At 38.1% G+C, this 16,722-nt stretch overlaps 1 pseudogene; it reads left to right on the forward strand.

Annotated features, from left to right (window-relative positions):
• The first annotated feature begins 1,584 nt into the window (after positions 1-1,584).
• LOC139396195 (zinc finger protein 260-like) lies at positions 1,585-12,986 on the forward strand (annotated as a pseudogene).
• Positions 12,987-16,722: the final 3,736 nt, after the last annotated feature.

The raw sequence follows: 16,722 nt of genomic DNA on the forward strand, positions 1-16,722 counted from the left end.
ACTTCTGGAGGACGTCCTCCAACCTATCAGAGCTCTTGCAGCATGAACTGACATGTTGTCCACCCAATGAAAGGATCAGAGAATGAATCTAGTATGAGCTACAGCTAGGTAGCACTGCAGTGCATAAAATGTGGTGAGTAGTTGACTCAAAGAGAGAAAAAGACAATAGTTTAACAGTTTTGAACAAATTAGGAGAAGCAAGAGAGTTTTGGTCATTTATTTTCCACTTTCAGTTTCACTTACTTAGCTAGCAAGTTTAGCGTACTCAAACAGAGCGATGCTATGCTAAAAGAATCATCCTCCCTCATCTTAAACCACATTGACCTCTACTGTTTTGGTGGTGGACCAGTCTTGGTACACATGGGAAACTGTAGCGTTGCAGTTCTTGATGCAAACCGGTGCACCTGGCACCTAATACCATACCCCGTTCAAAGACACTTCAATATTTTGTCTTCCCAATTCACCCTCTGAATGGCACACACACACAATCTATGCCTCAATTGTCTCAAGGCTTAAAATTCCTTATTTAACCTGCCCCCTTCATCTACACTGATTGAAGTGGATTTAACTAGTGACATCAGTAAGGGATCATACCTTTAGCCTGGATTCACCTGGTCAGTCTAAGTCATGGAAGGAGCAGGTGTTCTTAATGTTTTGTAGACTCAGTGTATAGCACTACAGTTAATCAAGTGCTATTTGCATGTGATGCATTTGCCATATTGTGTCCAGCAAGGCAAGTAGTTCTGACGTCATAATACACCCTTCTGATAATCAAGTGATATTTGGAATGTCTGAGTAGTTCTATATTGTTACTCATATGGTAATTGGCTAATTCCTTTAATTACTCTAATAATGTACAACCACCTCTGTAAAATAACAAAGCATATTACACTAGAAACAGTAACAAAACTTCAGTATTGTATGTTTTACAATTCGTTTACATGAGCAAAGGAATACAGCTGACGGCATACATGATTGGCAAGGTAATTTGTGTGACTAAATACAACCAACTAACATTGATAAGTAAGCAATTCTATCAATAACAAGATTATCATCACTAGCAACATGCTTGAATCGAACTTACAAACAAATATTTTCCGAGGATGAAGCGTGACAAGAAATAACTGCACTGAAAGACTGAACCGTAGCGCTGCTTCTATGCGCGCAGAACGAATTCTCTACTTACTGTTTCCGTACAGTCTTTCTAAGTACCAGGAACCTCCACTAGGGGGCGATAAACACCATGGAACACAATGAAAATCCATCGGTACCACTGTAATAAAACAGTCTGTTACCTTCTGACAGGATGGCGGCACATAAGTATTTATTCATTATCTACATATTCATATTAAGCTTCTACGTCTGTAAACAGGAACTTATTATTTGTAAGACGTAAGAGAAGATATATCAGCTTATTGTTAAATTATGACGTTCTTTCCAACACAAAAAGTGTCGTAACTATTGTTTCTAAACTGCGTTACTCACTCCAGTCAGCAGATGGCGATGGGCGTCTTTCGGGTGATGATTCTTGCGTGACGTATAATGGACTGGCCGGACGCTTCTTCAGGAACAACAAGGCGCCAACTCTTTCAACCACCTCGGTAGCTTAGTAGCCAACCTAAAACTGGAAGATTGACGCTTTAGACCATGTTAATGTACATTATGTAATCTCAGTGTTGTAAATGCAGTTCAGTTGACGTATTAACTGGTTAACTTGAACCTAATTTGCATGTTCAATTTGCAAACTTGTTAAAGATTGTTGCTGAGCCTAGCACTAGGCTAGTCGCTAATGCTAGCAGGCTAACATCACTGACCACGAGTTCACTAAACTACTCCCCTGCTAAAGAAGAAGAGGTCTGCTGTACGGAGAAAGAATCTCTGGCGATGAACATTGTCGTGAAAGAAGAAGAAGAAGAGGAGGATATGACTGTGAAAGGAGAGGAAGAACCTTCCAGAATGAAAAAGGAGGAAGAGGAGGCTGTTATAGTGAAAGAAGAGAAAGAACCTTTTAGAGAGGAAGAGGATGCTGTCTCAATAAAGTTGAAGGAGGAAGACATTTTGGGAGTGAAAGAGGAGGAGACAGAAGATCAGATTAACACCAGTGAGTACTGTCTTTAACAGGGACACAAACTATGCCGTTGTTGAACTAATGTGTGGTTTTTAAGGGGCATTCTACTGAAGTTATACACTTGAATATGTTGTTCAGTACTGTAGGAATTGTTAAAGGGTCAATCTGCCATTGGTTCATATATTTTAGGGACTTTTCAATTAGATGTATTGAATTCTCCATGTGGTCTGTATTAAAGTTCCCCTCATCTAATATAACAGGTTTTTAAAATTCTATATTGGTGCATATTTTCTACTTAAAATAACAAAGGGATGCAAAAGCCACCCATTTTGTGGAACGACCCCTTTTACATTTGCATCACAAACAATATTTTAGGAAATCATGATGAAAGTGGCCATTTTAGACATATGCATGCCTCTTGTAAGACTCTATGATTGCAATAGATGATCATAAGTTTACCATCCACTATCGTGGATCCTCTGGGGAGCCTCTATTATTATTATTATATACACTATATACGGTGCCTACATTATTATATACACTATATACGGTGCCTACATTATTATATACACTATACGGTGCCTACATTATTATATACACTATATACGGTGCCTACATTATTATATACACTATACGGTGCCTACATTATTATATACACTATATACGGTGCCTACATTATTATATACACTATATACGGTGCCTACATATAATTCTCCATGTGGTCTATATTAAAGTTCCCCTCATCTAATATAACAGGCTTTTAAAATTCAATATTGGTGCATAATTTCTACTTAAATATCAAAGGGATGCAACAGGCCATTTAGTGGAACAACCCTTTAACATTTGCATTTTAGGCCCTGTTTAGAGATATCAATGCCTCGTCTAAGACCCTTTGTGATTGTAATAGTAGATCATAAGTTTACCACCTGTTTGATGTTCTAGTTCACACAGGAGAGAGACATGACTATTGTGGATCCTCTGGGGAGCCTGAACAATATCCTGATGCTGACGAGACAGAGAAGAGTCTCTCCAGATCAGAACACCAGATGGTACAGCTTGGTCTGGTCTAGCATACAGCTTGCTCTCTCTGGGTCTGGGCTGGGTTTCTGTAAAGCACTTTATGACAACAGTGATATCAGCATCCATAATGATATGTGTCTTTGTCCCCTCTTTATGGTTACCAGGACAACGCTAGCCCTTCCTCCCTCCCTGAGTCCCTGTATTGTGCCTCTCCCGGTAGCTCCTTACTGCTGGGTAGGAAGAGGTTGTCTGTGCTGCTGGTGGACTGCAGGAAAACAACAGGGCTGAGTGGAACTGTGAGAGGAGGAGCAGAGAAGAACAGATTAGATTTCACACATCAAAGTAAGTGCTGTAGTTCAGTTTGAACAAATACAATAGATCTGCCCACTGGTATCTGTTACCAGGACAACCAGCAGAGTTCTCTCTCCACAAAGAGCCGGAAGTGCTATCGGTTGGCGCAGAAGTTTGACAGTGTGTGCAACTCTGCAGAACTCTTGTTCGTTTTCAGCGTGCTTAGTTGTGAAGTGTTTAAAACTTCTTAAGACTAGCGGAACCCCTCGACAACATCCGCTGAAATGGCAGAGTGCGAAATGAAAAAATATTTTGGGGAAATATTTTAATTTCATACGAGTGCAATACACCAAATTAAAGCTTAACCTCTTGTTAATCTAGCCATCGTGTCCAATTTCAAAAATGCTATACAGCGAAAGCTCACCATACGATTATGTTAGGTCAGCACCTAGTCACAAAAAACATATAAACATTTTCCAGTCAAAGAGAGGAGTCACAAAAGGCAGAATTAGAGAGAATATTAATCCCCAACCTTTGATGATCTTCATCAGATGGCACTCATAGGACTTCATGTTACATGTATTGTGTATGTTTTGTTCGATAAAGTTCATATTTATATCCAAATATCTCAGTTTACATTGGAGAGTTATGTTTAGTAATGTTATGCCTCGAAAACATCTGGCGAATTTGCAGAGAGCCAAATCAATTTACAGAAATACTCATCATAAAATTTGATAAAATATATAAGTGTTATGCATAGAATTAAATATATACTTCTCCTTAATGCAAGCACTGTGTCAGATTTCAAAAAAGCTTTACGGAAAAAGCACACCACACTATATACGGTGCCTATATTATTATATACGCTATATACGGTGCCTATATTATTATATACGCTATATACGGTGCCTACATTATTATATACACTATATACCTTGCCTACATTATAATATACACTATATACAGTGCCTAAATTATTATATACACTATATACGGTGCCTACATTATTATATACACTATATACTGTGCCTACATTATTATATACACTATATACTGTGCCTATATTATTATATACACTATATACCGTGCCTACATTATTATATACACTATATATGGTGCCTACATTATTAAATGCACTATATACGGTGCCTTCATTATTATATACACGGTGCCTACATTATTATATACACTATATACTGTGCCTACATTATTATATACACTATATATGGTGCCTAAATTATTATATACACTATATACTGTGCCTACATTATTATATACACTATATACGGTGCCTACATTATTATATACACTATATACGGTGCCTACATTATTATATACACTATATACGGTGCCTAAATTATTATATACACTATATACTGTACCTACATTATTATATACACTATATACGGTGCCTATATTATTATATACACTATATACGGTGCCTACATTATTATATACACTATATACTGTACCTACATTATTATATACACTATATACGGTGCCTATATTATTATATACACTATATACGGTGCCTACATTATTATATACACTATATACGGTGCCTAAATTATTATATACACTATATACTGTACCTACATTATTATATAAACTATATACGGTGCCTATATTATTATATACACTATATACGGTGCCTACATTATTATATACACTATATACGGTGCCTACATTATTATATACACTATATACGGTGCCTACATTATTATATACACTATATACGGTGCCTACATTATTATATACACTATATACGGTAACTTCATTATTATATACACTATATACGGTGCCTACATTTAATTCTCCATGTGGTCTATATTAAAGTGCACCTCATCTAATATAACAGGCTTTTAAAATTCAATATTGGTGCATCATTTCTACTTAAAATAACAAAGGGACGCAACAGGCACCCATTTCATGGAACAACCCTTTAACATTTGCATTTTAGGCCCTGTTTAGAGATATTAATGCCTCTGGTAAGACTCTATGTTATTGTAATAGTAGATCATAAGTTTACCATCTGTTTGATGTCCTCATTCACACAGGAGAGAGACATGACTATTGTGGATCCTCTGGGGAGCCTGAACAACATCCTGATGCTGACGAGGCAGAGAAGAGTCTCTCCAGATCAGAACACCAGATGGTACAGCTTGGTCTGGTCTAGAACACAGCTTGCTCTCTCTGGGTCTGGGCTGGGTTTCTGTAAAGCACTTTGTCAACAGTGACATCAGCATCCATAATGGTATGTGTTTGTGTCCCCTCTTTATGGTTACCAGGACAACGCTAGCCCTTCCTCCCTCCCTGAGTTCCTGTATTGTGCCTCTCCCGGTAGCTCCTTACTGCTGGGTATGAAGAGGTTGTCTGGGCTGCTGGTGGACTGCAGGAAAACAACAGGGCTGAGTGGAACTGTGAGAGGAGGAGCAGAGAAGAACGGATTAGATTTCACACATCAAAGTAAGTGCTGTAGTTTAGTTTGAACAAATACAATAGATCTGCCCACTGGTATCTGTTACCAGGACAACCAGCAGAGTTCTCTCTCCACAAAGAGCCGGAAGTGCTATCGGTTGGCGCAGAAGTTTGACAGTGTGTGCAACTCTGCAGAACTCTTGTTCATTTTCAGCGTGCTTAGTTGTGAAGTGTTTAAAACGTCTTAAGACTAGCGGAACCCCTCGACAACATCCGCTGAAATGGCAGAGTGCGAAATGAAAAAATATTTTTGGGAAATATTTTAATTTCATACGAGTGCAATACACCAAATTAAAGCTTAACCTCTTGTTAATCTAGCCATCGTGTCCAATTTCAAAAATGCTATACAGCGAAAGCTCACCATACGATTATGTTAGGTCAGCACCTAGTCACAAAAAACATACAGACATTTTCCAGTCAAAGAGAGGAGTCACAAAAGGCAGAATTAGAGATAATATTAATCCCCAACCTTTGATGATCTTCATCAGATGGCACTCATAGGACTTCATGTTACACAATACATGTATGTTTTGTTGGATAAAGTTCATATTAGTATCCAAATATCTCAGTTTACATTGGAGCGTTTGTTCAGTAATGTTGTGCCTCGAAAACATCTGGCGAATTTGCAGAGATCCAAATCAATTTACAGAAATACTCATCATAAAATTTTATAAAAGATATAAGTGTTATGCATAGAATTAAATATATACTTCTCCTTAATGCAAGCACTGTGTCAGATTTCAAAAAAGCTTTACGGAAAAAGCACACCACACTATATACGGTGCCTATATTATTATATACGCTATATACGGTGCCTATATTATTATATACGCTATATACAATGCCTATATTATTATATACACTATATACGCTGCCTACATTACTAAATACACTATATACGGTGCCTACATTATTATATACACTATATACCTTGCCTACATTATAATATACACTATATACAGTGCCTAAATTATTATATACACTATATACGGTGCCTACATTATTATATACACTATATACTGTGCCTACATTATTATATACACTATATACTGTGCCTATATTATTATATACACTATATACTGTGCCTACATTATTATATACACTATATATGGTGCCTACATTATTAAATGCACTATATACGGTGCCTTCATTATTATATACACGGTGCTTACATTATTATATACACTATATACTGTGCCTACATTATTATATACACTATATACGGTGCCTACATTATTATATACACTATATACTGTACCTACATTATTATATACACTATATACGGTGCCTATATTATTATATACACTATATACCGTGCCTACATTATTATATACACTATATACGGTGCCTACATTATTATATACACTATATTCGGTACCTACATATAATTCTCCATGTGGTCTATATTAAAGTGCACCTCATCTAATATAACATACTTTTAAAATTCAATATTGGTGCATAATTTCTACTTAAATATCAAAGGGATGCAACAGGCACCCATTTCGTGGAACAACCCTTTAACATTTGCATTTTAGGCCCTGTTTAGAGATATCAAATCCTCTTGTAAGACCCTTTGTGATTGTAATAGTAGATCATAAGTTTACCACCTGTTTAATGTTCTAGTTCACACAGGAGAGAGACATGACTATGGTGGATCCTCTGCGGAGCCTCAACAACATCCTGATGCTGACGAGGCAGAGAAGAGTCTCTCCAGATCAGAACACCAGATGGTACAGCTTGGTCTGGTCTAGCATACAGCTTGCTCTCTCTGGGTCTGGGCTGGGTTTCTGTAAAGCACTTTATGTCAACAGTGACATCAGCATCCATAATGGTATGTGTTTGTGTCCCCTCTTTATGGTTACCAGGACAACGCTAGCCCTTCCTCCCTCCCTGAGTCCCTGTATTGTGCCTATCCCGGTAGCTCCTTACTGCTGGGTATGAAGAGGTTGTCTGGGCTGCTGGTGGACTGCAGGAAAACAACAGGGCTGAGTGGAACTGTGAGAGGAGGAGCAGAGAAGAACGGATTAGATTTCACACATCAAAGTAAGTGCTGTAGTTTAGTTTGAACAAATACAATAGATCTGCCCACTGGTATCTGTTACCAGGACAACCAGCAGAGTTCTCTCTCCACAGAGAGCCGGAAGTGCTATCGGTTGGTGCAGAAGTTTGACAGTGTGTGCAACTCTGCAGAACTCTTGTTCGTTTTCAGCGTGCTTAGTTGTGAAGTGTTTAAAACTTCTTAAGACTAGCGGAACCCCTCGACAACATCCGCTGAAATGGCAGAGAGCGAAATGGAAAAATATTTTTGGGAAATATTTAACTTTCATACATTCACGCGTGCAATACACCAAATTAAAGCTTAACCTCTTGTTAATCTAGCCATCGTGTTAATCTAGCCATCCAATTTCAAAAAAGCTATACAGCAAAAGCTCACCATACGATTATGTTAGGTCAGCACCTAGTCACAAAAAAACATAGGGCCATTTTCCAGTCAAAGAGAGGAGTCACAAAAGGCAGAAATAGAGATAAAATTAATCACTAACCTTGGATGATCTTCATCAGATGTCACTCATAGGACTTCATGTTACACAATACATGTATGTTTTGTTCGATAAAGTTCATATTTATATCCAAATATCTCAGTTTACATTGAAGAGTTATGTTCAGTAATGTTGTGCCTCGAAAACATCCAGCGAAATTTGCAGAGTCACATTAATTTACAGAAATACTCATCAGAAACTTTGATAAAAGATACAAGTGTTATGCATAGAATTAAAGATATACTTCTCCTTAATGCAAGCACTGGGTCAGATTTTAAAAAAGCTTTACGGAAAAGCACACCATGCAATAATCTGAGGACAGCGCGAAGCCACAAAAACAAGCCATACAGATACCCGCCATGTTGTGCAGTCAGAAATAGCGTTATAAATATTAACTTACCTTTGATGATCTTCATCAGAATGCACTCCCAGGAATCCCAGTTCCACAATAAATGTTTGTTTTGTTCGATAAAGTTAATCTTTATGTCCAAATACCTCCTTTTTGTTAACGGTTTTAGTTCACCTATCGAAATTCACAAGGCGCGGGCACTAAGTCCAGATGAAAAGTCAAAGAAGTTCTATTACAGTTCGTAGAAACATGTCAAACGATGTATATAATCAATCTTTAGGATGTTTTTATCATAAATCTTCAATAATGTTTCAACCGGACAATTCCTTTGTCTTTAGAAATGAAAAGGAATGCAGCTCGCTCACGGCCACGCGCGTGTGACTTAGCTCAAGGCATTCTACCAGACCCCTTAGTCAGACAGCTCTTATTCGCTCTCCCTTCATAGTAGAATCCTTTAAAGACTGTTGACAGCTAGTGGAAGCCTTGGGAAGTGCAATATGACCCAATTTACACTTTATATTCGAAAGGCAATGACTTGAAAAACTACAAACCTCAGATTTCCCACTTTCCCCCTCTCTCTCCCTGTAGTGCTGTACTGAAACAGCTGCTCTCCCTCTCTCTCCCTGTAGTGCTGTACTGAAACAGCTGCTCTCCCTCTCTCTCCCTGTAGTGCTGTACTGAAACAGCTGCTCTCCCTCTCTCTCCATGTAGTGCTGTACTGAAACAGCTGCTCTCCCTCTCTCTCCCTGTAGTGTTGTACTGAAACAGCTGCTCTCCCTCTCTCTATACGGTGCCTACATTATTATATACAATATATACAGTGCCTACCTTCTTATATACACTATATACATTATTATATTCACTATATACATTATTAAATACACTATATACGGTACCTACATTATTATATACACTATATACGGTGCCTACATTATTATATACACTATATACGGTGCCTACATTATTATATACAATATATACGGTGCCTTCATTATTATATACACGGTGCCTACATTATTATATACACTATAGACCGTGCCTATATTATTATATACACAATATACCGTGCCTACATTATTATATACACTATATACGGTGCCTATATTATTATATACACTATAGACCGTGCCTATATTATTATATACACTATATACCGTGCCTAAATTATTACATACACTATATACGGTGCCTTCGGAAAGTATTCAGAACCCTTGACTTTTTCCGTGTTTTTTTACATTACAGTCTGAATCTAATATTGATTTTTATTTTATTCCTCATTAATCTACACACAATACCCAAAAACAGGATTCTAGACATTTTTGGAAATGTGTTAAAAACAGAAATACCTTATTACAGTATTAGTATTCAGACGCTTTGCTATGAAACTCGAAACCGAGCTGTTCATCATGTTTCCATTGATTATCCTGTGTAGCGACGCTCCCCATCCAACCTGACAGGGCCTGAGGGGATCTGCAGAGAAGAATGGGAGAAACTCCGCAAATGCAGGTGTGTTCATCATACCCAAGAAGAATCTAGGCTGTAATCGCTAGTTTTTCCCCACAAAGTGGCTTTATTGCAGAGAGAAATACTCCTCAGTTTCATCATCTGTCCTGGTGGCTGGTCTCAGACGATGGTCCTGGGTTGGTGTTGTTAAACGTGGTCTGCGGTTGTGAGGCCAGTTGGATGTACTGCCAAATTCTCTAAAATGACTTTAGAGGTGGCTTCTAGTAGAGAAATGAACATTCAATTATCTGATAACTCCTCCAGTGGATATTCCTGCAGTCAGCATGCCAATTGCACGCTCCCTTGAGACATCTGTGGCATTGTGTTGTGTGACAAAACTGCACATTTTAGAGTGGCATTTTATTGTCCCCAGAACAAGGTGCACCTGTGTAATGATCATGCTGTTTAATCAGCTTCTTGATATGCCACAACTGTCAAGTGGATGGATTGTCTTGGCAAAGGAGAAATGTTCACTAACAGGAATGTAAACAAATTTGTGCACAGAATTTGAGAGAAATTAGCTGTTGTGTGTATGGAAGAATTCTGTTATTTCAGGTCATGAAACATGGGACCAACACTTTACATGTTGCGTTTATATTTTTTAGGAACATATATCCAAAATATGTGACACCATTTTTTTTTAACTTTACACAAAATATCATGACATGATTAGTCAAAAATGTAAAAAATGTGTGAATGTCTAAATAATAAAAAGCCATTGTGTCGAACCCTTTCAACAACAGGGAGATGTTACTAATGAGCTTTGTGTCTGTCTCCAAGTTTTGGACTTCCACACAGAATTACTTCTTTACTAATTTTATGTTTAAGGAAGTGTGTAGGTCACATTCTGTATCATACAGCTATGAAAGTTATATATTTAGAACCACCTGCTGATTGGAATCCAGTGACGTCTGTGTCTTCAGTGTCACAGAACTGTAGAACATAGAATCCAATTATGTCTTGAGTGATCTAGAACTGTCTAGTTCTTTGTGTTCTGACTTATAAAACATAAAGAATAATATGTAATGTAAACATATCAGTAATTACTATTAATTACCAAATTATGAAATTTTTGGAAAACTAGCTTCAGGTTATTGAGAGATCTGATTTGGATTAAACCTCATAGCAAGGCAGTTTTATGATGTAGAGATGTAATTCTGTTCTCTCTTTAAATAAACACTGTCTTTGGCAGGAGGAAAACCAAACTTGGAGGAACCAGAGACGTCCGAACCAGCAAGACGACACCTCTGCTGCCATTGTGGAAAGAGTTTTACTAAGTTAGGAAGCCTGAACAGACATGAGAGGGGACACACAGAACCGAAGACACAAAATTGCGCCCAGTGTGGAAAGAGTTTTAGCCAGTCAGGAACCCTGAAGGAACACATGAGACTGCACACAAGGAAGAAGCCTTACTACTGCTCACATTGTGGGAAGAGTTTTAGCCATTTAGTTAGCATGAAAAGACATGAGAGGATACACACAGGAGCGAAGCCACACCCGTGCTCCCAGTGTGGAAAGAGTTTTAAGCGGTTAGACACTCTCAAAACCCATGAGCAAATACACATTAGGCAGAAGCTGTACCACTGTGCCCAGTGTGGAAATAGTTTTAGCAAGTTAGGAAGCCTGAAAGTTCATGAGCGAATACACACAGGGGAGAAGTCATACCTTTGCGCCCAGTGTGGAAAGAGTTTTAGCCAGTCAGGAAGCCTGAAGGAACACATGAGACTGCACACAAGGAAGAAGCCTTACTACTGCTCACATTGTGGGAAGAGTTTTAACCATTTAGTTAGCATGAAAAGACATGAGAGGATACACACAGGAGCGAAGCCACACCCGTGCTCCCAGTGTGGAAAGAGTTTTAAGCGGTTAGACACCCTCAAAACCCATGAGCAAATACACATTAGGCAGAAGCTGTACCATTGTGCCCAGTGTGGAAAGAGTTTTAAGCGGTTAGACACTCTCAAAACCCATGAGCAAATACACATTAGGCAGAAGCTGTACCATTGTGCCCAGTGTGGAAAGAGTTTAAAGCGGTTAGACAATCTCAAAGCTCATGAGCGAATACACAGAGGGGAGATACCATACCATTGCGCCTAGTGTGAAAATAGTTTTTGCCGGTCAGGAAGCCTGAAAGTTCATGAGAATACACACAGGGGAGAAGTCATACCTGTGCTCCCAGTGTGGAAAGAGTTTTAAGCGGTTAGACACTCTCAAAGCTCATGAGCGAATACACACAGGGGAGATACCATACCATTGCGCCTAGTGTGAAAATAGTTTTTGCCGGTCAGGAAGCCTGAAAGTTCATGAGAATACACACAGGGGAGAATTCATACCTTTGCGCCCAGTGTGGAAAGTGTTTTACCCATTTAGGAAGCCTGAAGGAACACATGAGACTGCACACAGGGGAGAAGCCTTACAAATGTTCAGACTGTGGGAAGACATATTACTCATCACAGTCACTTACAAAACATATGAGAATCCACACAGGAGAGAATAATTACTTATCCTAGTGTGTAAACTTGTAATTCACATCACATACACTTAAAATTCATCAGAGAGCGTACACACTGCTCCCATTGTCTTATGTTGTTGACTGAGAATGTTTACTTGTTTATACTATAAGAAATTAAATTGTACACAGTCTACTCAAACATATATATTTGTATGTTTTTATTAGAAAACATGAATTGAATATGGAGTATGTCAGTTTGAATATAGAGTAAATCATATAATCTCCTGTTCCTGGGAGGATCATTATGTGACTGTAATAGAAAATGTTAATTGTTTGTGTGTCCACATAACTGAGTATGTGACTAACCTTGTGAAACTGTCCTATTATAATCTCCTGTTCATGGGAGTATCATCCTGTGTTGCAAACCAATTTGGACCTGTGTCCTTGTATGAATAAAGTCCCTCCCAGGAACAGGAAACTATAAAGATATTTGCTAATCACCCAATGCTTCAGGAATTCAGACTGTCTACACTGCGCTGTGTAACTCTGTTATTCTCTCTGAGCTCAGAAATAAAGAGACTTGGTTTGACTTGGACTCCACCCAACTTGCAACCTAAATCCAATGACAGTTGACATGTTGTGTTGATTTCATGTTGAATTCACTTTAGTTGACGACTCAAAAGAAATGTAAATAGAAACTACATGTTGAACTGATGTCTGTGCCCAGTGGGCTGGTTTGAATAAGCGGCAGGTGTTGGATCAGTATCCACCTTCGTTGGTTACGGGATCGTCAGCCATCTCCTTCAGCTCCATTCTTCATATGATCTATTACATAATAAAACACTAACCCATATGATCTATTACATCATAAAACACTAACCCATATGATCTATTACATCATAAAACACTAACCCATATGATCTATTACATAATAACACACTACTCAGCCCATATGATCTATTACATCATAAAACACTACTCAACCCATATGATCTATTACATAATAAAACACCAACCCATATCATCTATTACATAATAAAACACTAACCCATATGATCTATTACATAATAAAACACCAACCCATATGATCTATTACATAATAAAACACTAACCCATATGATCTATTACATCATAAAACACTAACCCATATGATCTATTACATCATAAAACACTAACCCATATGATCTATTACATAATAACACACTACTCAACCCATATGATCTATTACATCATAAAACACTACTCAACCCATATGATCTATTACATAATAAAACACCAACCCATATGATCTATTACATAATAAAACACTAACCCATATGATCTATTACATAATAAAACACCAACCCATATGATCTATTACATAATAAAACACTAACCCATATGATCTATTACATAATAAAACACTAACCCATATGATCTATTACATAATAAAACACTAACCCATATGATCTATTACATAATAAAACACTAACCCATATGATCTATTACATAATAAAACACTAACCCATATGATCTATTACATAATAAAACACTAACCCATATGATCTATTACATAATAAAACACTAACCCATATGATCTATTACATAATAAAACACTACTCAACCCATATGATCTATTACATAATAAAACACTACTCAACCCATATGATCTATTACATCATAAAACACTACTCAACCCATATGATCTATTACATAATAAAACACTAACCCATATGATCTATTACATAATAAAACACTACTCAACCCATATGATCTATTACATAATAAAACACTACTCAACCCATATGATCTATTACATAATAAAACACTAACCCATATGATCTATTACATAATAACACACAACTCAACCCATATGATCTATTACATAATAAAACACTACTCAACCCATATGATCTATTACATAATAAAACACTACTCAACCCATATGATCTATTACATAATAAAACACTACTCAACCCATATGATCTATTACATTATAAAACACAACTCAACCCATATGATCTATTACATCATAAAACACTACTCAACCCATATGATCTATTACATAATAAAACACTAACCCATATGATCTATTACATCATAAAACACAACTCAACCCATATGATCTATTACATAATAAAACACAACTCAACCCATATGATCTATTACATCATAAAACACTAACCCATATGGTCTATTACATAATAAAACACTACTCAACCCATATGATCTATTACATCATAAAACACTACTCAACCCATATGATCTATTACATAATAAAACACTACTCAACCCATATGATCTATTACATCATAAAACACTAACCCATATGATCTATTACATCATAAAACACTAACCCATATGATCTATTACATAATAAAACACTACTCAACCCTTATGATCTATTACATCATAAAAGTCTAATAAAACGTCTACAAATATGTCATAGTGATGTCATGACGTGAATGAACAGGCCTTTTCATACCTTATAAAATGGCTATATTTATATATATATAATATATCTCTACTGAACAAAAATATAAACGCAACATGCAACAATTTCAACGATTCACAGTACATATATGGAAATCAGTCAATGTCAAATGTATTAGGCCCTGATCTATGGACTTCACATGACTGGGCACGGTGCAGCCATGGGTGGGCCTGGGAGGGTATATAGGCCCACCCTCTGACGATCCAGGCCCAGCCAATCAGAATTTGTGGGGGGGGGGGGGGGGGGGGGGGGGGTATACAGAAGGTAGACCCGATTTGGTAAAAGACCAAATCCATATTATGACAAGAACAGCTTAAATAAGCAAAGAGTAACAATTGTCCATCATTACTTTAAGACATGAAGGTCAGTCAAACGCAGTGTCTTTGTGAGACGCGAGTAGGTGAACGGATGATCTCTGCATGTGTAGTTCCCACCGTGAAGCATGGAGGAGGTGCGATGGTGTGGGGGTGCTTGGCTGGTGACGTGGTCAGTGATTTTTTTACATTTCAAGGCACACTTAACCAGGTTGGCAACCATAGCATTCTGGCAGCAATACGCCATCCCATCTGGTTTGCGCTTAGTGGGAGCCTAATTTGTTTTTCAACAGGACAATGAGCCAAAACACAGAGTGAAGGAAAAGCCAAAACACACCTCTAGGCTGTGTAAGGGCTATTTTACCAAGCAGGAGAGTGATGGAGTGCTGCATCAGATGACCTGGCCTCCACAATCCCCCGACCTCAACCAAATTGAGATGGTTTGGGATGAGTTGGACCGCAGAGTGAAGGAAAAGCAGCCAACAAGTGCTCAGCATATGTGGGAACTCCTTCAAGAGGGTTGAAAAAAGCATTTCAGGTGAAGCTGGTTGACAGAATGCCAAGAGTGTGCAAAGCTGTCAAGGCAAAGGGCGGCTACTTTGAAGAATATAAAATATAAAATACACTGCTCAACAAAAATAAAGGGAACACTTAAACAACACAATGTAACTCCAAGTCAATCACACTTCTGTGAAATCAAACTGTCCACTTAGGAAGCAACACTGATTGACAATAAATTTCACATGCTGTTGTGCAAATGGAATAGACAACGGGTGGAAATTATAGGCAATTAGCAAGACACCCCCAATAAAGGAGTGAGTGGTTCTGCAGGTGGTGACCACAGACCAGTTCTCAGTTCCTATGCTTCCTGGCTGAGGTTTTGGTCACTTTTGAATGCTGGCGGTGCTTTCACTCTATTGGTAGCATGAGACGGAGTCTACAACCCACACAAGTGGCTCAGGTAGTGCAGCTCATCCAGGATGGCACATCAATGCGAGCTGTGGCAAGAAGGTTTGCTCTGTCTGTCAGCGTAGTGTCCAGAGCATGGAGGTGCTACCAGGAGACAGGCAGGTACATCAGGAGACGTGGGGGAGGCCGTAGGAGCGCAACAATCCAGCAACAGGACCGCTACCTCCGCCTTTGTGCAAGGAGGAGCAGGAGGAGAACTGCCAGAGCCCTGCAAAATGACCTCCAACAGGCCACAAATGTGCACGTGTCTGCTCAAACGGTCAGA

The sequence above is a fragment of the Oncorhynchus clarkii genome, unplaced genomic scaffold (assembly GCF_045791955.1).
Source record: "Oncorhynchus clarkii lewisi isolate Uvic-CL-2024 unplaced genomic scaffold, UVic_Ocla_1.0 unplaced_contig_6247_pilon_pilon, whole genome shotgun sequence".
NCBI lineage: Eukaryota > Metazoa > Chordata > Actinopteri > Salmoniformes > Salmonidae > Oncorhynchus > Oncorhynchus clarkii.